We start from the raw sequence: 24,019 nt of genomic DNA, 5'->3' as shown, positions 1-24,019 counted from the left end.
TCATGATTTCTTAATAGGTCTTCGAGTCTTTGCATTACCTTGAAAGGCACATCACACACCTTTGCTTGCTTTCCAGAACCTCGCAGTTAACTCTGCCTTTTACCACCCTGACTTCTGACTCGCGCGATGCTAAGGCAGGTCCCAATAAGGGAGTGCAGCGGGGAACAGTGGCAGCTAAAGAGGCGCAGGGCTTAGCCGATCAGTAAGACACAAACTCCTCACACCAGCGAGATTTCAGCCCCAGCTTAAAGGCTTCTGGGGAATGGATTTGGACTAACATCACATGAAATTGCTTCTTCAAAGTCTCCTTATCTAGGCACGGGGAAAATCTCAAAATGGTTTTGCAAGTGGTTTTAGTGCTAAAAAAACATGCAATCACGTTTCACACTTTTAAATTACATACTTAGCTATTTTCTTTAGCGGGGCAGAGGGTCAAGTGCTTAAAGATTTGTCCCCTTTCGGTCCTTTTCATAAAGGTGCAATATTCGTGTTATCTTACTTTAGCAGCCAGACGACTGGCTGAAAAAATGCATATTTCTGGCAGATGAATACTGATGAGCGTTGCAGACATGCATGGACACACACACACGTGCACACACATATGGCAGTCTAGTCCCTGTGCAATTGAATTTGTGCAGAAAAACAAACCCTGAAAGGGTTGATGGTACCATCTGAGAGACTTAAACTTCACTAATCTGATAAATACGGCGCTGAAACCAGCCCTGTAAGCTGACTGTTGTTTGTTCACCTGAAATATGGGACATCAGCAGTATTTATAGTTAAAACCACAATTTCTGCATGCTTGACATTCCCATTTCCCAAAGGATGCTCCTACATATGGAGGAATAAAGTCACACACACACGGTTGAAATGCAGTCATGCATCGTTATTAAAGCTACACCCATGTGGGATTTCGTTGCTCTGATTACAGGTGTTATGGTGATGTTCCTTACATGTGGCGCTGGCATCATCACGGCCCCTATAATCAAGGGTGTGATTAAGCCTTCTTGGCTCACAGTGAAAGTCTGAACAGTTTAGAGGAAATGTTTCAGAAACTCTAAAAGGACTATAAAGAATCTGATGTTGAAGGCCAAGGACTCCCCAAGTGTCTGTAAAGCTTCAATGGACAATCCAAAAACTTGTATTTTATATACAGTAAGTCGTTGTGTATATGGAGCAAGGTCCAGTAAAAGTTTTAATCGTAAATCTACCCTTACCCAATAAGTATTGCCTTCCTATAACACTGTCAGACTCAAGATCCACAGTAAAAAAATAATTCTAATTGATTCATTGAATGAAAAGCTGTTGCATATATTACCCACAATGCAACTCCACCTCAAACTCTTGGGTCAGATGAGGTCTTACTGTACCTGCTGAGGGAAAATAAGGTCATGTATATATTTATAACTCCAGTCCCCCATAATGTTTTCATTGAAAACTTGTAAGCCCAAACCAAAGTTGAATCACATGTGACTTCTTCTTGAAGTTTTCATGTGATCACTTGAGGCCAATTTTCAGATTGTTTCCCCCACACATGCAGTTGTAATTCCCAGCCCTGTTAACACACTTTGATTTGTAGAATATTTGTTGTTCCCCTCTAAATTCATTTTCAAAAAGAGAGACCCAATCACAGAGGAGCTGTAAGACCTGACTGAAAACACCGGAGGGCATTAGACCCGATCAGTCAAAAAGAGCTGCGATTTAACACAGCTTATAATGTCCTACAAACAAAAGTAAAGACCTCTAATGCTACTCCTGTAATGCGATGAGATGGTGATAATAATATTGCAAGGAGTTTACAAGTGGTCACTACGTGAAGTATAAAAGTAGGAAAAGGATCCATCTAGACCTGAAGCATCTGACATATCACTTAAATATTCAGAGTGTGTTTTAAGCAGCATCTCTGCGCGACACACCAGGCTCCTCAGACAACACTTTAATAGACAAAGCTGTGTATTTGGACTCATCTCATATTTACTCCCCAGAACTTAGATTGATTATAGCCGACTGGGCTGATGTGCTTGGATGTCTGAACCAAAACCAGCCCCCAGCGGTTGATTTTCACAGAAACAGTGCTAAATACAAAGGCGCTGCGCAGACCTCCTGCTGAGAACCTCTGAAGAAGAAACCAAAGGGATTGTGCAAGTTATGCCGAAACTACAGAGCCTCCTCATTAGCAACACTTTGTTTTTCTTTTTCAAGCTGGGGTAGGCAACTTTGGAGAAACCAGCAGCAATAAAGTAGATTTTGAAAATATCCAACCAAAGACATTTTCCAGACACTCCATAAACACATGTGCTGCATGGAGGATGAGTCCAGAGTTTAGAGCCAGGGAAAATGTCAACGCCGATAGGCAACACAGCGTCACATGAGTTTATTGCTTCCATTTGAGTCTTTGCATTGACTTCCTATGTCATTACGACCCTGGAAAAACATTTGCTTTGCGTTTGGTGTAAACACACAATTAGTATGTCACAGGTGTCAATGGCAGAATGCAGACTGGCACTGTAGGTTGAAAGGCAGGTGTACCATTTAATCATGGGTTTAATACAGGCTAACTACAGCTACAGACTTCTTCTTTTCCCCTTACTTTTCTGTAAGGTTGGATTTAATGCTGTGAGTAAAACATTTGCTTTAGTTTCAGAGGCTTTTTTCGGTTTTTGTTCAGCCAGGTTGACCGTTGTTACACTTCTTGGTTTGGATCGCTCTTATTTCCCAGGAAGACCTTCAAGTGTTTCAACAGCAGAAGAGCAGACTTTAAAGAGGCTCTCATGTGCTTTTTTGGGTTCACCTTTCCTATATTGTGTTCCTTTTAGTGGAGTTTTTGTTCATATAAATGGTCTGCCAAGACTCAAAAGTCTATTTAACACTCACGCTTCAATTGGATAGCGCTCCAACACATTGTGCGTGATTGGCTAATGAATGGGACATCTCAAAGTGTGTAATCAGCTCACAGTAGAAGCATAAAACACAAATATGAACCTGAACATGAGTATATTAGGACCCCTTTAAGAACTCTTTCCTAAAGAGGCCCTAAAATGAGTTTCAAAAATGGGATATAATCTGAATATTATAAAGTCATTACATTTTGCATCATGTCTCTGACACAATTTGAGCTTTGGTCTGGCTGTGCAGAGAGCAGAAGAAGTTATTATAGAGAGAAAGGAGCTAATCCATGAAGGATCTGGTTACTCTCACATTATTCACTCAGTCTAACAGCATGAATCGCTCTCCCTCTCTCTCTCCCTCTCGCTCTCTCTCTCCCTCTCTCTCTCTCCCTCTCTCTCTCTCTCTGCCTCTCTGCCTCCCTCTCTCTCCCTGACAGTGCTTATATATGTATCACAGATTCAGAAACATGACTCACCACTCCTCCGCTGTCCTCTGCTGCTTGTACCACTTCTGATCCTAAACTGGTAAGCTGAAATGATTCTTAAAAAAAGAAGCACATTTTGATGAATACACACTATTAATCATGAACACACACACACACACACACACACACACACACACACACACACACACACACACACACACACACACACACACACACACACACACTCTAGGATGTAACCCTTACATTGGCCTAGCATGTTAAATAACCTGCGTTGCATAACTGAGGTCAGATATAAAAAGAGGCATCATCCCCTAAGACACACACACACACACACACACACACACACACACACACACACACACACACACACACACACACACACACACACACACACACACACACACACACACACTCACATGCCATGCTCTATCTGGGTCACAGAGTACAAGAGAAATAATAACGCAGAAGTCATTTCAGATTACATAGCTGAGATCAATAGCCCTCACTGTCTGAACATGAAGGCTTCATTTTGTCCTGGCCTTCACATGAAAAGGGCTGATTGTAGCCGGGAATGAATGTTTTATAGCATGATGATAATGATGCGACACACACACCCACACACACACACACACACACACACACACACACACACACACACACACACACACACACACACACACACACACACACACACACACACACACACACACACACACACACACACACACACACACACACACACACATTGAAATATAAGGCATATATCATGTAGAGACAGAGCTATGAAATAGTTTAACAGAGGACTGAAGACTGTTAAACAGGTTTCAGACACACCTCATACAGACAATCATACTGAGGCATGAAAAGATGTTTACACGACACTGTGAGAGTATTGATGAAAGTTTGCCTTCATCATATAATATGTCCTGTTAGCTATGAAACAAAGATAACACAAGTAGGGTAAAAACATTTTTAAAGGACTATTTGCAAAGAGACGGAAGAACTGCGAAGTATGAAGCTAAACCAGCAGACTATTAGCTTAGCTTAGCTTAGCGTAGCATGAAGACAGGAGGAAAATAACTACCCTGGCTCCTTCCAAAAGTAAGAAGATTGTGCCTCTTAATCTAAAGACAGATACCAATACCAGATACCATTCCTGAAATCGTTTCAACACATAACTCCCTATAAGTGGTTGAACATTAATACTGGATCAGATAATTTATGGAGCCTAGCATACAAGCTAATGTAATATCTGTTACTCTTTGCTCCACATATTTTGGGATTTTTAAGTTATATCCTACGTCAACATTAAATTCAGTTTTCTCCACCACTGGATTTCTGCCTTTTAATGATGATTTAACCATATCTTTACAAGTTAATGAAGAAAAAACTGTGTACCTATTGCATTTACTGCCAAAAACATGACTGTAGTAAAATTGGGTTTTCCACATTTACAGTGGAAAACGTTTTGTCATTTTCTTCACTACACACTGCAAAGAAGACCACAACTGGCTCTAACAGAGCTTTACCCATAACCAGTAGTATGGTTACGAATTAAAAGTAGAATCTAGAATTTACAGGCCCTTAAGGGTTCATTTTATTTATTTAATTGAATTTTTTAAAGAATCTCAACTCCATTATGTTACCATAAGAGGCTGGTTGTAATTCTCTGTTGGTTTGTTCCTATAAGAGCATTACATAGTCATTTTATCCTGTTTATACAATATTAATGATTGCCCCTTTAGGCATACATAGAGACCTAATGATCAGTGAAGACACAGACGCACATGCAGTACATAAACTGTACTTTAAACACAATATAAGAAATTGTAACAATGGATTTTATTTTCACCCTCTTAATCAAGCGGAAACATATTTTCCTTATAATGTTGTGGTTTATTTGTACCAACTAGATGATTTAATTGACCTTTATTAGATATGACACGAGAGAAGGGAGGGTGGTGACTTGTGCCAAGGAACAAGCGATTCAATTTCAGTAGTTTCTACTATTAGGCAAGTGTAATTTTCAAAGCAATATAACCGTCAAAGAAACAGATAAAAACTTGTTTTCAATCCAAAAACAATTTAGGATTGCTAGGAACTAAAATTGCAAGAAAAAGGAATAATGTTTTTGAGTTTAAAAGCTGGATGGATGTTTGTGTTTTCTGAATTCCCTTCAAACTCAAATTAAGGACTCGTTTCCCCACGTTCAGGATAGAAAAGCACTGGCAGCCGTGTCTTCCCCTCTCATCTAATTCTTCTATGCATGCACACACTCACACTCACACACACACACACACACACACACACACACACACACACACACACACACACACACACACACACACACACACACACACACACACACACACACACACACACACACACACACACATAAACATTCCTGCTTTGATACAAATCCCTATGGTGAGCTTCTATCATCTCTAGCAATAACGAGCTGTCATTGGCCCTCAGTGATGTATCTGTCTGAATGTGTCAGCGTGCAGGCAGGCTGACTGAACGCCGGGGCTAAAGCAGTTCTCCACTTCCAAGGCCTGCCAGTCAGCGCTCGGGGCACCTGAGACAGCTTCGTGTCGGTGAGGGATCATTTCTGAAGGCTGACACCGGATCAGAGACGGTGGAAAAAAAACAGCCGTGTCGACGCTGACCCCACCCCCACATCGGGTAAAAAAAGAAGTTGGGGAAGACGTTGGAGTGAGGTGATGAGGTACTGACAGCTAAATGCCAAATAGGTTGTCTGAGGAGGATTTGATATCTGACCGACTCCTATTTAAAAGATAAGAACGAGGCACCTGAGTTATTAAAGTTTTAGCGTGGGTGCATGTTTGCATTTACATGGGGAAATTAGTTTAAAGTAAGTCAGCGGGCACCTTGGATATGCATCTGAATGTCACCGTGATACAAGATAAACCTAAATAACCCCCACAGATAACACCTAGATTCAGCCATCACAAACACGGCCATGTAATGTATTCCCTCCACATAGCATGAGATATATTATCTAGCCTTCCTTATTGTGTCGGTGATAAATGCAGCGTACATTAACTCCACCAAATCTGTTTCTCCTATTTCCACAATAAAGCGGGCCTTACTTTCCTCTGACCTTCAGCGGGGCTGCAAAGCCAGCACAAAATATGCATTTAGAAGAAGCAGCAGGAGTGGATGTGAGGGTTGCAAGGGAGATTGCTTTTCTTTTGTACAGCTTCATGCAGGAACATGCATCACTGTCCGCCTCCAACAAACAGCCAGTAATATGCAGAAATATTAAGTAGGATCAGCAAATAAATATATGGAGTGGAGCTTGCGCTGTGACAGATGTTGGCTATTTGCATGGAGCTCCTCTGTCATGTCATTAGCCAACTCTCTCAGCCAAGCAGGCAAATGAATGAACTGGCTGCTTCCACTGGATATACAAGCTGTGTGGAGTTGAGGTGCTTTGTTTGAATAAGAGGCTCGTGGAAGTCATGTGGTTCCCAATATTTTTTCGACCGAGGTACTCCGACTGCTTATCGTCTCCCAATAAACATCTCATGTGTATAAAACTCTTCAATAAATACAAATAGATGTTATTTATTCATGCAGTTCAACATGAATAACTAGGTTGGTTTAGTCAGGATTCATTCTAAGCTACCACTTGAAGTGTTTCAATCATTTCTGTATTGACTCTAGCTAACGATTTGAGCCATTTATCCATTATTTATGGATTCGAGATTAATTTACAATCATCACAAGGTTCCACAACGAAATGCACTTAAAACTTAGTTGAGTATGCTACAAACCAAAATTGAAGCGGCTTGCTGCATCTAAGGCTCTGACAGTCATATTCTAGCTTACAATTTGAAGTTGTTTAAAGAACTTTCAGCCTACAATTTCAAACCCTATATTTATCACTTTTGGCTAACTATTGTAGGGTTCTAAAGACTATAGTAGGAATAGGTGAAAAGAATCCAAGAAGCTTCTCATCTAAATGTAACAGGATTTATTAATACAACAATATAATAAGTTCACAAAGGACACTCGGCCGAAGTCTTCTCCTACTTAACTGGTCCACAGTCCACTTCTGACTGGTTATCTATCTGCAGTGGTGTAGGAAGAAGGGCTGTTCTGAAACTTTTCAAGCTGTTTTCGACTCTACTGTCTTTCCGGTCTCGTCGTCTGTCATTGGTTAGTGGCAACTGAGCGGGTCCTCGGCACATCCGACTTTGTCATCTTCTTCTGTCGCTCTCTTATGACGTAACCATATCACGTCTCTTATAATATCCTTGTTACACAATTCATCTGATATTCGTTGGGAATGTTACATAATTAAACACATCATGATAGTTGATACTGTAGCGTCAGTAAGTGGGAGTTGGAGACAATATCCTTTTTTTCCACACACTTTAAACATTAACAAATGTTCAGCATTCATATTTTTATTCTTATAGCTTGGAGTCATTATGGTTTTAGACTTTGTTATATATATATTTTATCCTGCATTGGTAATATGGATCTTATTTGCTCTCTGAAGGCATAAGTTCTTGTGCTATTCTTCTGGCAGTGTCCTTTAAAGTTCTGTTTCAATATATTGATTTATTCTCACACTATTTCAGCTGTTTCTCGGTTGCTTTTGCCTTACAATTCCAACCTTTTATTCATAACCTTTAGCTAACTACGGCTAAAGCTATTTTAAAAAAAATGTTAAGTAGTTGAGCTGCTAAGTCAGTTGAACCTGCTTCGATGTCAACAACCTATCTCCACCATGCAGTGTCCAGAAGAAGTGCAACTACTCTAAAGTCTTTCCAAGTGCACCCTGTCGACTGTAGAAGCATCCTCTGGAGTAAAAGTACTCCTGGTTGGGAGTCAGTGATGTATAATACACACAGCTTCTGCAGCTAGCTGTGTTTTCATGTGTGAGAGTGTGTGTATTTTTCATGCTGCTGACCTGGCTGCTGTAACTTTCTTTGGCATGGTGAGAGGTGTATAGTTCTGTTGTATTGTAGTATCAATTTATAATGAACATAAGCCCAAATCCACACACGTTGGGCCACACAATCACCGACACACACACCCACAATCACCGACATACACACACACACACACACACACACACACACACACACACACACACACACACACACACACACACACACACACACACACACACACACACACACACACACACACACACACACACACACAATGTACATGTATGTGCCACACAGTGCTGTATTTCTTAGAAAGGCAGCAGCAAGGTGTATTAAAGATTGATTAAGTCAGTGAAGCAGAGAGTGTGTATTCATGCTGGTCTCTGTGTTCTGTGGTCAAGGCCACTGAGTTTCATCTCGGTGAAAACATACTCCATGGCTTCAGGGATCCTACGTCTGACCTCCACCTATCTGAACATAAATGAGTAAGGAGAAAATACAACACAGAACAATCCCCTTTATTAACCCCCCCTGGAGCATACAGGCTCCTACAATCAGCCCTGGCATTGTTCATACGGCTCGGCGTATTGAGCATGTCTCGGGACGACGCGTCTCGCACTGTGCTCTAATGGCGTGGGTCATCAAGCACTATTCATGATGGAAAAAAATAGACACACAAGTATTGATTTGAAAATGTCTTGTTCTGTTATTTCTCAAAGCCTTCATCTGTGTTTTTTTATATTCTCTCAGCTTGACAAAGTGCCTTGGGTCATGGTTGGAGAGTTGATAGAATGGTCTGTGATCAGTTTTATGTGTGTGTGTGTGTGTGTGTGTGTGTGTGTGTGTGTGTGTGTGTGTGTGTGTGTGTCTGTGTGTGTGTGTGTGTGTGTCCGTGCATGCATCAAATCATAAGCTGCAGAATACATATGAGGAGGCAGGAGAGTCATATATCTGACGGAGTGCAGCCAATAAAGTATAATTCATGACTGTTACAGTGCTGGTGGATAGTAGTCATTACTCTTGTGTTGGTGTGCGTGCAGTATATCAGACCTCAAAACAACAGCCCTCATCGCTATATTGATTGCCTGACATCTTTTTTTTTTTCTTTACTGAGCAACAGAGTACGAGATGTTGAAGGAGATACCGTGTGGCTGGTCTCATGCCACTGGTACAGATAAACTCTGTCCCTGGCTAATTCCCATCTCCAGGCCTGTTATCATTGTGCAAGACATACAGTATGTGTTCAGTTTCCCAGATTTAAACACTGCAGTTCTTTTCACACACAGTACACGGCATTGTCTCTCGATGGCAAGACTTTCCCAGGCGAGCCACAGTCGCTCCTCTGTGGACGCGCCGCTAATGTGTTGCATGTGAAAGAACATTTTCATGTGATCATCATCCATCTCTTTCTTTAATGGAGTCGTCCACTGCGCAGGCCCCTTTCCCTTGGGGACGTAACGCGCGCTGTCTCTGGTGTTCTCCGTCAACTTTCCGCCTCGTCGTCGTGTCTCCTTCAGTGTTGCCTCGTCAGTCTCGCTTCACGTCAAAATGGCAGTGTTTGATAGATGTGTATCAGCTGGTGGTGGTAGAGGCCAGTCTATTACTGTAGGCTTATGTGACAGTTCAACTTTAACCCCCCTAAGAGTACAGAATGTCCAGCTGTATGGCACAGTAAAATTATATTAAAGGCTCTGCTCAGCCAGAAAAAAACAACATGTTTCCTTTTTTTTGTTTTTGTGGTAACACACTTTCATTCGGTAGCTGGAGAGATTGTGCCAATTCACTAGCCTGCATACAAACCTTTTTGTTAATCCAAGAAGTCAGCCCTAAAAATAGCTTTTTCATACATTAACCTCATTATCAAAAAAGTCAGTGTAAGGAAGTTTTTTTTGGATAGATCTTTGGGTCAAACAAAAACAAGTCTTTCAGCAAGGGAACCACTGTTTGTGTAAAAATAAAAATGACCATTGAATTATTTTTACTAGGAATGTACAGGTACATAAATAGCTTCATCCAAACCACGATCATTACTGAAACACCTGAAACGCCTACATTGGCCTCCTTTGTTTACTTCCTGAAGACTCACCCTTCTATCGGCTAGCGCTCCAACACATTGTACGTGATAGGCTAAGGGGCGGGACATCTCTAAGCGGTTGACCAATCACAACAGAGCTGGCCAGCTAACCAATCAGAGCAGACTGGACTCTGGTTTCAGACAGAGGGTGAAAAGAGGAGCTGCAGCACAGGCAGTATGAGAAAAATAAAGAGCTTTTTGAACATTAAAGCATGGAGACATGTCTCAGGAGAGACACAGAATACAAATATGGTATGAACCTGAAAATGTGCATCATACATCCAATTGGTCAAAAATAAGGACTAAGACTGTCACTGTAGCTAAAACAACAACAACACGTATTGTGGGATAGGTTTCAGAGGATATTTGTCACATATTGACATGCTCATGTTATGAAATGACACCGTTTCAGATGACTGCTGATGAGGTGTCATATTTACATGCTGACTGTCGAATCAACTTTCTCTCAGCGTCAAAGTATTTGATGGTTGTCTCTCTCTGATCAATGCTGTTTATCTATTGTTTTCCCTTATTCCATCTTTCTTCATTTAATCAACCCCCCCCCCCACCCCCACCCCACCATGGACTGTTCATGGACTTGATGGAACCTCAGATTTTTATACGACGGGCTGATATACGGCCGTATTAAAGACGGGTGCTTTCCGTTTGATGAGCGCGGTTTAATCTAAATCAAGATACGGGTCCCCTGAGGCTGGTGCTGTAATCATGTCAAACGGGCGATCCCGCTCACTGTCACTCTCTCCACATCTCGCTTGATCATCTTCTGCATTGCAATTATCGAGCAGATTTAGATGGTATCTGGCTCTTAGGTAATCAGCAGCAGAATGGGATTAAACGTAACATTATATGGTTATGTTGTTAATCTCGATGGGGTTTCATCCTGCAGTGGGATATATGACATCCGGATTTGTGTTTGCTTCAAGGTTAAACAGTAGATTATTGATTACTTAAGCCAAAAAATAATGAGAAATTGGACTGAAAACGGATAATTATTCACATAATGAATGGGTTTTAATGCACCAGTATATACACCACATGGCTATATTATAAAGTCTCTATATTACTTCATCAACCAGTCATGTTAATTGTGTAATAGGCTTGTATATTTCCATGCTGTCTCATCTCATTTACATATTCACGCATGTGTTAATGAGTAGGGCTAGATTAAAGAGGGGGAGGGGGGTGTAAGCGAGTGGCTCCTCCTTCAATATCACTGATTTATTTATTCTCATTAAGCTGAATTGCACAGATCTTGCATTCCCATCTGTAATACGGAAAGGATTGTACTACATTTCATGGACACATCTCAGCAAAGCGCACTGTCACGAATGATATAAGTAGCTTTTGTGCGTAGTTTAAATGAATAAATTACCAACACAGATGGAGAGTCCTATTGAGGTAACATTGAATATGGGGCGAAAATGGGAGGATGAATGAATTCTTGGAAATTAGAAGTGGACGGAGAGAAGACTCCCTTATCAGGAAATCTTGTGCTGCTGGGGCCAGTAGTAGTGGTGAGCCTGTTCTCCACGGCCGTAGCAATGATGCAGAATAATTCAAATAAGTGTGTCCATTAGACCAGTTAATCTTATTTGGCCTGTACCATTGGGCTATGTTTTCCTCCCAGACTAAAGGTCCCTTGTTCTCTGCTCTTTTTGTACGCACATGAACTGTAGATGTCACACACACACACACACACACACACACACACACACACACACACACACACACACACACACACACACACACACACACACACACACACACACACACACACACACACACACATGCACAGTCCCAGACTTCCCGCAGACACTGATTTAGCGGTCACACACAGTCAGTGGCTTCATATCTCTTGTTTCTCCTCCTCCTCCTCCTCCTCCTCCTGCTCCTTTTCACAAAACAACACAGGACTCTTCTGGGCCCCGAGGAGAAAGAGCAAAATTTACAAGAGGGACGAGGGGGGGGGGGGGGGGGATCAGTGGTTCTGTTGTGTACTGGCGAACAGCACCCCTTTGACTGGGAACCAGAGGTCAGGGCATGGCTCCCAAAGCCTGCTGGGTCCTTTGTTGCCTGTGTGTGTCTGTACGCAAGAGTTTGCATGCGCTTGTGTTGGTGGCATTTGTATGTGCGCTAGCCTTAGGGCTCGTGAACCCCCCCCCCCTCGGCCTGCTTGTGTTACAGGAAAGTCACAAACTGTTTTTGTGGCAAACTAAAGTCACAGGACAGCACAGCTTGTGCGTAATCTTTTTATACACACTGTAAACTATAGTATTTGGATTGTGTTGGCGTGTGATGCACTAGCGAAGGCAGAGGGGATGAACGGATCGCTTGTGTGTGGTGAGTGACATTGAGGGGTCCTTTCACAACCCAGTTTCACTTCATTCCCCGACCACTCCGTAAGTAGCTTATCCCCTTTAACACCAGTAAATAGTGGCAACACTCAGTTTAATAAGATTAGAGCAGTCATTTTCACCAAAGTGCTCCCTGAAGATGGGGTTTTTCGAGGTCTTTGTTGGGTTCATCTTTAACACCCCACGCAATTATTATCATGTCAAGGATTGGCTTCATTTTTGGAGAACATTTGCAGCCTTGAGTGGCAAGTGTTAATGATAGAAAGAGCCAATAAAAGACATATACAGCCATGTCTAGTTTGGATAAACAGCCTACATCCCACGTCTAATGGCTGTCAGCATATGTAGGATATAGGGAAAGAGATGTAGGACAGCTTTTATTACGTAATGTCAAACACAGGATGAACTGTAGGTGGATTATGCAGCCTGTAAAATGAAGGACCAAATATGTGGGCTTAGAGGTTGTGAGATGTAGAGGGCATAATGAATGAGAGGGAACTTAAAGTAAATGAAAGTAGATGTAAAGTGGAGGAAATCAAATATAATTCAAACACTAGTAAGACATAGGAAGTAGAGAACAGGCTATGACGCCCAACTTAAAGGTGAAGGATGTACAATGTCCAATCTCTGATAAAAGTAATGTGACGATGATATGTTACATAAAAGGGAACACTGAATGTACATGAAGTTGCAACACACGAAGCAGGATGTGAGTAATAGTGCATCGATTTAAGATGTAGAGTACAGGACTGTTGGATGAAGAATGTGCAGCAGTCTAGTGTGTATTGAACAGGATCTATAATACATGATGCAGGATGAACATTATAAGAAAATACCTTAAGGAGGGGAGCATAAAATGGATTGTGCAATTCGCATAGCATGCAGGAATAGGATGTGAAACTGTGAGTAAACTAAAAGATTTAGGTTTGCATTTCAGGCTCATTCAAACTTAAAGGATAAAAATGAAAATGCTTATTTTTTTTGTGCCAATTCACAATATTTTACATTTTTTACACAATTCAAACAGGTAGTACATTTTAGATCGCATATTTGACCATCCACTTAAATCAAAAGTAACCAAATTGGCCACAAAACAAAGACTAGGACTGTCACTGTAGCCAATTACCACAACGCCCATTGAATGGCCATTAGCAGATTTATCACCATCATGATGTTTCACACTGGATGAATTGCACTTGTAAAATGTTTGATGTTTAAAACATGGACTAAAACCAGTCAGGTGTTCACTCTGGGTTTCATAGCGACCTTCCAGGTAAAAGCCATGTTATTTATCCATTCAATTTTGGTGGGCAATGACTTTATTGAAGTTACAGTGTTGGAGGGGGATAACAGACGGGATGACATGCGGCAAATGGTCCTTGGCCGGATTCGAACCCCTGTCCTCGAGCCATACAGCAGCCGAAAACCATGTTATTTTGACCAATAAACCCATTTCTTTACCAAAATGTGTTACACTTTAAACACCAGATTATCCACCCTTTATTACTTAAGGCCCAATCCTTTTAACAGCACGCATCCGAGCAAACGATAACTAGCTAGCTAACAGACGCCAAACATGTCTGTCTTCTGATGATGTGTCGAGATTTTCCTGTGGTACATTCCTCACAATATATGTACAATATACTATTTACATATGACATGTTTGCATACACCACTTTGTAGGATGGCAGACAGAAAAAGCAGTACAGGACGTACAGGATGTCAGATGCAGGTAAGATTATGTAGGACTTGTTAGCTTCTGTATACCTTGGCTTCAATGAAACACTACTTGATACACATTTTTCTGGATCCTGATTTTCCTGGAACACTAATCTGGAGACTGAGAACTGAGAGGATGTCTCCTTCACTTAAACAAATGATGATAGAGGCTTCCTACTTTTTTAATGCATTGATACAGGTGTGGAGAACCAACATCAAAACACCATTTGGAGTCACGGGATGACTTAAAGCAGGGGGACAACCTCCATAACGGCTGAGTGGATGGACCGCTGGATGGAGTGGAGGAGCTACGGTGTGCCGAAGTGTTTCATCTCCAGCCTTTACTCCAGAGGGTGTAAGTAAGTAATGGGTGCTAGCTGCCTTCTAACATCCCCATCATCACTTTAGTCAACACCTGCACTCGAGACTGCACAACATACACACTCGTATCTGCACACACAACCTGAAAGCACTTTTCCTGACACAAGAAAGCAAGTGTTAAAGGCAAGAGCCTGCAGGGGTCAGAAGTCATCAGCTGAGGGGCCTGAAATCATGTCAGCCTGCACTTATCCTATTCCAAAGCCCTCACATCACATATCTCAAACAGATGTGGGGTCTGTTTTTCTTTTTTTTATTACTGTTGATGCCTTTCAGAAATGGTATGCAGGAAACTCTCATTGATATACACCCAGTGGCAAGGTGATAGTCTCTGTCCCTCCTTAATTCAGTCCTCCGAGCCATCCAGGCCGCCTGAGTGCTACCAGGAGAGCAGTGATGGATGACGCAAGCCTCATTAGGATAAGACAACAAAATCAATAGACCAAGCGCAGAGGTGTCAGCGCCTCAGACACGCCAGTAAAAACCACACTGATGGTCTATTCACCGGCAGTGAAGTGTGTCTGAGTTTTGGTGTTTTTGTGTGTGCGTACCTGAGACGATGTGTGGCTGTGGAGCAGTTACAGGGAGAGTGATTGATGCTGATGGATAATGGATAAACTGAAATATAAGAGCTCTCAGTGGGGGGCTGGGGGGTTCGTGTGGTTTGTTCATGAGATGAATAGAAAGAAAAAGTCTCATTCAGCGAGTTTAAAAAGACAGGTTTGGAGATGAAGTAAGCCACACAAACAGTATATATTTATTTTATATTAAAAGTATTTGAAGTCATGGTTCCTCTACTGGGTATGTGGCTATAAACAGCCCATTCTCTAAGATGTACATCAGCTCTTATCTGTGACAGTAACTGTCTGCTCCCCTGTCGAGGAACTTCCTTTACGCTCCAAGGTATATTACTGTCCACCGAAAAAAACGTCATTTAGTCGAGGGTTGACTGTATTTCCTTAAAAAAACCCACTCTTCTTCTTCTCTATATCTTGATTTATACCTTGGATTTTTTCCTTATGCAGGTAAAAAAGTCTACCTGACTTTGCTCAGATGATTGATCAATGATCTGCAATTTGAAAATTCCTTAAAGGTGCCATAGAATGGAAAACTTGGCATAGTTGCTCCCTTTTTTTTTTACAGTTCTATTACCTCCTCATGAGTTACTATGTATGTGACCATTTGGTTGATTTCTAATGAATTTCAATTGATTTTAACTTGAATTTTTTTGTACGTTGTTTTGCCCAGAACGTCTTCAGTCAGAGCACAGCGGGTCAAGTCATGCTACAATTAGAAATATAAGCAAATGAATCACAAATAACCAGAAAAGTCTTCTTGTTTTGAATTACGCTGCTTAGTTTGACTCTAGATTCAATTTGGACATCCCACAGGTCGGTTAATATGTATTAACAGACCATTGCTAAGAAGAACAGACCGTTGCTAAGGAGGACTACATGCAGGCATATCAATCTGCAGAAAAAAGGCACTTCATTTTCACCTCTGGCTATTATAGGTTAACTGTGTCTAATTGGTTTATTTCCAATTGATTGTTTTAAACTTTCCTTTTTAAACAACTTGTTTTACGAAGAAAGACCTTCAGTTGAAGCACAGCAGGTCAGGTCATGCTACAATTAGAAATGTAAATAATTAAATGACAAATGTACACACATTTTTTTCTGGATTTGAAGGAAATTCTGATGGATATTAAAAACTTGATAATTCCCTCGACACATTTTGTCTTCAACGTTTGTCTCTCACTCCTATAATAAGTAGATGCTAGGAAACGTATTGACAAAATTTCTGTTAAAAAGCTAAATTCAAAACTTAAAAATGAAACAAAACCACTTTTCTTTTGCGATGGACATTTCTGGCAGTGAGCTTGAAGTGGCGGTGGCTTCTTATCTCCAGGAGGCGGTAATTTATGGCGGCACTCGCTGCCACTGAGGTGCGTTAATGCTTATCTGTTGTTCTTGCAGGGACAGGGTTGCACACACACACGTGTAGAATGGCACGTGCTCACAGACAGACACACACACACACACACACACTCACACACACACACACACACACAATCGGGGAGGTTGTGGGGATAGATAGTTGTTGACAGTTTGCTGTTTGTGGTCTCACATGCAGCAGATGTCTTCCTGTGTGAGGCTGTGCAGTTTTCTGTTGAACCAGAGCCTTAATGATTTCCCTGTTTGAATAGCAGACGGTTAGTACTCCACTCCATTCAGAGGGAAATAGTGAGGGTTAATATCAGCCACTTCTTCTCTCTTCTACTACCCTATTCCCAGCCAGATTATGGACTTGAATGACTTTCTCTGTAGTAATGGAATTCTCAAGTAAAGTTCATTCAATGGATCTCCACTCCACTACCCTAACGGTCCAGTAATTGAATTGAAATCAAACCTAATTGGATTGCTGTAGGAATGCCACTGAACACTGTGTCTTTTCCCGAGAAGGTGACGTACAGCACAGAACATTGGTGTGTGTGTGTGTGTCTGTGTGTGTGTCTGTGTGTCTGTGTGTCTGTGTGTGTCATTGAACGAGACTCTAGATTGACATGAGGCGACACACAGCGATCAATTTGATTAGACAATTAAAATATGGGATCTTTATAGGAGCTTGAATGTGGCGTGTGTTTGCATGGGAGATGGGGCCCAGTGTGACAGTCAGCAGAAGTCAAACCTCACTCCTTAATGCTGTCACATCGCACACACACACACACACACACACACACACACACACACACACACACACACACACACACACACACACACACACACACACACACACACACACACACACACACACACACACACACACACACACACACAAACATCCTGTACAAGACACAGTTTGTACAGCAGAACATTTACACGGTACAGCCTGCTACTCATCTTTGGCACAGCAGCTTTTATGCTGTGATCTGCTGAACCCTACATCACTGGAATCTAGCAATGTGTGCTTTACTCCTCTCTACTATAATTTCCTCTTCTCTTGACTCAGAAATACTCTAATACACTCTACTTTACCTCTAAGTAAGATACAGGTTGCCTTCCCCCCAAACACATCCGTAAAGGTTGTCTCTGAAAGCCGGTTATTATTATGAGGAGAACATCAGCAGAATGTCAGGTGACCTTGTATAAAGTTGACAGTCATAGTAGTAAGGTTGTGGGATTGGATAAATGTCAAGGATATAGTTTATTCCTTTCCAGCTTACTATATTTTACTCTTCCAACACACCAGAGGTTTTCAAAGCATGACAAACATGAATGTAAGTGTAGCTATAACATCAATTACATCAACTGAATGTGTGTTATTTGGAATACGGCACAGTTTTGAATTGCCTTTTGTCCGTTTTACTCACTTTCCCATAATCAGATGCACATAAAGGCTTCAGGACAGACACTTATTCATTTGTTATATTTGTTGGCTTAGGCCTTTTATTAGACAGTTCAGAAGATACACAAAGGAAGAGGGAGAGGGAGGGGACAACATGCAGCAAAGGGTTAGACTCACTGCTTTAAGGACTGAGCCTCAGTGCATGGCCCACCCGTCGTTACCCTGACCTTATTTCATGCGTTTGATGTAGTCTAAATGTAGCTAGGCTCAATTGTAGAGTGTCTATAGGACCAGATATCATGATCATGATCCCATAGGCATCCAATTATTGAGCTAAACTAAGCATGTTAACACCTGTTAGGGGGATAAGGGTGCTTTTCCAAGCTTTTATTATTTGTCATTACATGTAATTTAGCTGAGGCTTTTATCCAAAGCAACTTAAATACACCTCAATACCATAGAAATGCTTACAGGAGCGTTAAGTATTAAGTATCTTGCCCAAGGACACTTCGACACGGTGACCTCAGGATCCTCAGATTGGTAGATGCTAATGAGGGTAGGGACACAAAACCTGTCTCTACTCTTGTCCAATCAACTCCACTCTTTCCATATCGATCTTTTGTTACCCAGCTCTTCAACTCTCCATTCTACTCCATTTACTTTGCTGTATTTTTCCCTACTTAATCCTATTTCCCTTCACTCTGCTCTATTGCTCTACTCTTCTGTATTTTACTCCACTCTCTACAAACTCAAGCCCTACTCCATTGTGCTTTAATCTCCTCTCCTTCTCCTTCTCATAGTCCTCTTGTTTATTCGGCTCTGCTTGTTTTTCTTGTTCAGCTTAGTTTCCTTTAATTTGTGGTCCGGCCTTTGGTTGTGATCACAGCCATAATGAGAGACAAAGACTTGATACACTGATGCCATTATAACCAGAGTCGCCAATGATGCCGCATCTGTTATGACTGGGACTTTAGGGTGGGGCTCTGATATGCAAGTAGGGGAACGTAATTACCCAAAAATGCATGTTTTTCTGCCTTCTGCTTACCTTTTCCTTATGTAACAACAACAATTTTCCTAGCACAGATCTGCAAATACTTATCTCAGTATGTATCTGTAGTTTCTTCTCACACAGTACTGGATGCTCTTTTCTTTCTCCTCCAGAGGAAGGTCAGATGAATAAGCATTCAGATGGTGTTGAGTTTCTTAAAGGCACTTCAGCGGGGTTAAAGTGTCTGCTACAGTGAGTAAGTGTGTATGTGAAAACATGAAAAGATGATCCGTGAACAATATTGTGTTGCCTCTGCTGAGGAGGTCATGTTTGTCTGCTTGGTTTGTTGCCATGTCTGACTGTGTGTTTGTCATCAGGACTACAGAAATAACTACTGGCACAAATTGCTTATTAGACAGCTGAGTTGAATACTCAATTCTGATTGGCGAATTGGATATTTCAGAGGTCGGTTATTTTTGCGCTAACAGACCGTTGCTAAGGAATCAAGGGAGTCCTTTCAAACTGCAGCAAAAAAGGCTGGTTGTTTTTCACGTCAGCTACGGACCACGGAGATTAGTTTCTCCATCAGAAATGTTCATTTTTATATTTGTGGAGAGCATGACGGTTAAAAAACGGAGCGATGGACATCTGAGAAATCAACAGAAGAAGACAGACAGGAAGTAAACATAACAGGAATGCGGTATGGGCTCTGGCAATGTTTAAAAACTGGTGATTGGAAAAAGAAAATGTGAAAAGACTTGGACGGCACTTAAAATGTAAAATAAAAAAACAGAAAGTGGGCGCACATTCTCGTTCAGGAGCTGTTTGATGATGATACAGAAACATGGTGGAGGGTTGATGTCTATGAGCAATCAAATACAACTCATCTTCCTTGGAGTGTCCATGTTGTTTTGAACATTACAACTTAGAGCTCATAAACAAAGTTAGACGACAACTTCCGAAATGGGACAATACAAGGAACACATAAATGTAACAGCGGCCTTGTCGGAGGTGTACGCTCTCCATTCTAGTTCTCTGCCTGTCCATATTAAATGCAAATCTGCTGCCTGATGAATTTCTTTCTGCTTCATAACATCAGTTTGTCGGATTAAAAAAGCCCAGGTAGTCCTCTGGTCTCATTATTTAGAATGAATACCGCCCAATTTTAATCAGCGTCCAACCGGGGGGAGTTAAGGGCATCCCAAGGGTCTGCATTGTACATCAAGTCTTGATTTTGCCCAAGGTTGTTCTCTAGATATGGGTAGCTCCAACTTTTTTTTTTCTCATTAGAACTCGTTTCGGACTTCATTTTAGCTGTAGGGTCCGACAGGACTCCAATTAGATGGACGACAGAATTAATGAAGTATGTCTCTCTCTCTCTCTCTCTCTCTCTCTCTCTCTCTCTCTCTCTCTCTCTCTCTCTCTCTCCTGCTCCTCCTCCTCTTCCCTTGCTCTATTTATCACGGTGCTCAGGGGGACACTCGGTCTGGATTCAGTCAGTGTGGCGGCGTTTCGTCTCTTACTAAATTAAATATGTGTAATTGATGGTTTCATAAACAGAGCTAACCTTGCCCGAAGCGAGCGGGAGCTGCCGCTGAGGAGGTCCACGTGAATATGCGTTGTGTCAGAAAAGAGTCCTCCACTACATCCACAAGTCCTCAGGTTTTTTTGCTGACAACGAGAGAGAAAAAGGGAGCGCGAGAGGCACGCGGGGAGATATTGACTGCAACAGTTTCTCGCTTTCGCAGGCGTAACACATGACATAATGTCTCCTGCAGACAGCTGCAAGCAGACAGCATTGTTCTTGGGTAAACTCTCATTCAAAGGATGTTCTCTTGCTATTCTTCCTCTCTCATCTTTCTCTCAATGTGCTTTCTTTATCTCGCTTGTTACCACCATGAAACCGGAGAGATAAAAGCAGTTTGAGCTATACAGACAGAGAGATAAAGGCCGCTCAACATAAATGTCATGTACAGTACAGTACAGTAAAGCATGCATTCACAGAAGCCTTGTGGGAAAACAAACAAGTCTGACAACAGGAATATGCAGAAATGTGTCATTTGATAAAGGATACGTTCACACACTCTCCAACACCTTTTTATTTCCTGCGATGGCCTTATTATCATTTCAAAACAAATCGTAAAGCAACCAATTTCACATCACATATCTGTTTAAAACATCTGCTGTATGTTTTCCAATACAGTTTGACAATATAGCACAGCTTCACCGCCACCATGTTAGTCTAAATGCCAGGAGTTTCCCCCCCGCGCATTACCTCACCACAAAACCTGTAGATGTTTGGAAAATATGAGAGACCCTCATTGCAGGTTTTTCTTCAGTGGATTGATTCAAATGTAAGCCCAGTGATTTTAAACCTGCATTCATTGATTGTTTTCGGCCTCTAAACAAGCAGCAATGAAGGCGATGCATGTTTTTTAAAAGCCAAGGGTCAACTATACTGGCTGCAAAAATAAATCAGATTGTATAGAAGTCTGGAAAATGACTTTAATTGATTGTTAAACATTTTACATTTCCGTTTTCAAGTGTTCTTCAGTACAGCATGGTGTTGATTTTGTAAATTGTGGTCCCATTAAGGGTACAATAGATGCTAAAGCAGGGTTTGATTTATACTCGGTTGTACTGAAACCGCCTTTCCAAAACAAAACAAAAGATGACGAGGGCCAAAATGCCACACTCAAGGATTTGAAACTGTAAAAACTTTTGTCATTGACTGTCTTATTTTCTATTTAGACCCTTTATTGAGGCAAACATCTGTCTCTTAACCTGCTGGATCCTCCACTATGTTCAACAGCTAGCCACTAACTTGTTTGGCCTTGTTTTTTTTTAAAGTTTGTGTTGAAAACGGATGCTTTCTGCAGCTGGAAATACTGATATGAACAACCCCAACAGTAAAGATCAGTAGAGTGAAACCAAAACAATGAGCTTAAAGGTATCCCATAGAGGGGTGTGATTAATAGAGGTGTGTTTAAGAACCACCCTTTTTATTTAATACAGTTTATACAAATCTGTTTATAAAGCAGCTTTAATGTCCTCTTTTTAGTGGCTGTGGTGACAATTTCCTGCCACTGTTCATACCTGAAACTAGAGATGTTTTCTGATATATTTGGGCAGTCTTAAAGAGGATTTGAAACTCTGATGAAACCCCACTTACTTTTCTTATGAGTACCTAACTCAGAGCAGCTTTAATGCAGATCAGAAGTCAACTTTTGTTATGCCTCTACACATATCTCACCTACAAGGGCAATAAGACATCACCCTATGCCCGCGGTATAATGTATGCATAAAAAAGCTTATACACATTTTTTCCCGCAGTCCTACTATCAATAACATAGACATATCCATTAGTGGGATAGAGGCTAGTCTGGGGCAAACACTCCCTCTAGCATTTAAACAAACCTCCACTGGGACTCATTCTCCCAGACTCCCCTGGGGCGGGGACACACCAGAGCCAGAGTGTACTGTATGGCTGGGATCTGTTTCCTTCACGCCTGCAGTGCTTTCTCGCAGCAGAGAGGCGGGTGGGCGGGGGGTGGGGGGGGACACGAAGACGGGGAGAAAAGAGGAAAACAACACACATCATGGAGCACGCTCGTTTCCGTCGCCGCTGCTGTGTTTGCCTGGAACCGCTCGGTTGGGGTTTGGATATTCAAATTAATGAATGAGAGTGAGGAAAGTGAAAGATGAAAAATGTGCTGGAGGAAGCTCTGACTTTGAGTAATGCTGGTAATTGGAGGGAAACATATAGAAATGCAGTGGGCATGTTTTAGCAAATGAATGTGGAGAGAAAAACCTTTCCTGGTGCATGTCTCATTACTTATTGCGTTTTTGTAGTTGGGACAAAGAAAGCTGCAGTGCAAACACAAAAATCGTCCCCACAATCCAATGCGTCTGGAATTGGGAAGGGAGCCAGCAACTTAAAGCATATACTGTACCATTGTGTTGTCAATTTATCAAGTGTGTTAAAGCTTGCAGTGCCGCTGATATCGTCTGTTAGGGTGTTACGATCCTATAGCCTTGTCTGATTTATTTGCTGTCTGGCTTCAGCACTCTCCTGTGTGTTTAGGTGCTAATTAGAGTACAACACACACACAAGCATGCACACACAGGGAAAGACCACAGGCTCACAGGTGATATAGACAGCGTTTTATCACAAGGGAAAAGAGGGTGTGGCGCCGAAAGAGGGCCCTAAATAACTGATGACACCTCGAACAACGCTCACACACATGTAGATGCACGCTCATACTTTAGGGATGCCTATACAAGGAACACACACACTTTTTGGTCCCTTTTGGCCTTAAAGACTTGTGTTGGTGAATGTGTAACAATCCCTTAATCCATTTTTAGCAAGTGCACACACACACACACACACCCACCCACCCACCCACCCACCCACCCACCCACCCACACACACACACACACACACACACACACACACACACACACACACACACACACACACACACACACACACACACACACACACACACACACACACACACATACACACACACTACTCCAGGGGACAACTGAAGTGTTCCTGTACTGACCAAAAACAATCTTGGTTTTTCGCTCTTATCGTTTTTCTTTCATTTTTTGGAAATCACTCCACCGCTGGCCTTCCATTTGTCTTTTTATCTCTCGCTTAAAGATCCCCCCCTCTTACCTCCCCTCTTTCAACTGAGCGCCCTCTTCACTCCCCAACCCCACCCACCCCATGCCCTCCACAACCCAGACCCTCTCAGCTCAGTATGTGCAGTAATCCTGGATGCCTCGGAGGGTGAACTGCACCGAATCACTCCATAAATGTATGAGTGTCCAAAATGAAGAGGAGCTGAGAAATGTGTGGGCAGCGGGCTG

The 24,019-nt window shown here is 41.8% G+C and overlaps 1 protein-coding gene across 1 annotated transcript in view; it reads left to right on the top strand.

Annotated features, from left to right (window-relative positions):
* Positions 1-14,653: 14,653 nt before the first annotated feature.
* nrsn1l (neurensin 1-like) overlaps positions 14,654-24,019 on the top strand; it is a 51,781-nt gene continuing 42,415 nt past the window's right edge. The window contains exon 1 of the mRNA XM_063898591.1: positions 14,654-14,789. The gene's annotated coding sequence lies outside the window, so the exon portion shown is untranslated. The remainder of the gene's footprint in view (positions 14,790-24,019) is intronic.

Source organism: Eleginops maclovinus, chromosome 13 (genome assembly GCF_036324505.1).
Source record: "Eleginops maclovinus isolate JMC-PN-2008 ecotype Puerto Natales chromosome 13, JC_Emac_rtc_rv5, whole genome shotgun sequence".
NCBI classification, from domain to species: domain Eukaryota; kingdom Metazoa; phylum Chordata; class Actinopteri; order Perciformes; family Eleginopidae; genus Eleginops; species Eleginops maclovinus.
Note: the sequence above shows the minus strand (reverse complement) of the source record. Positions and strands in the feature narration are given on the sequence as shown.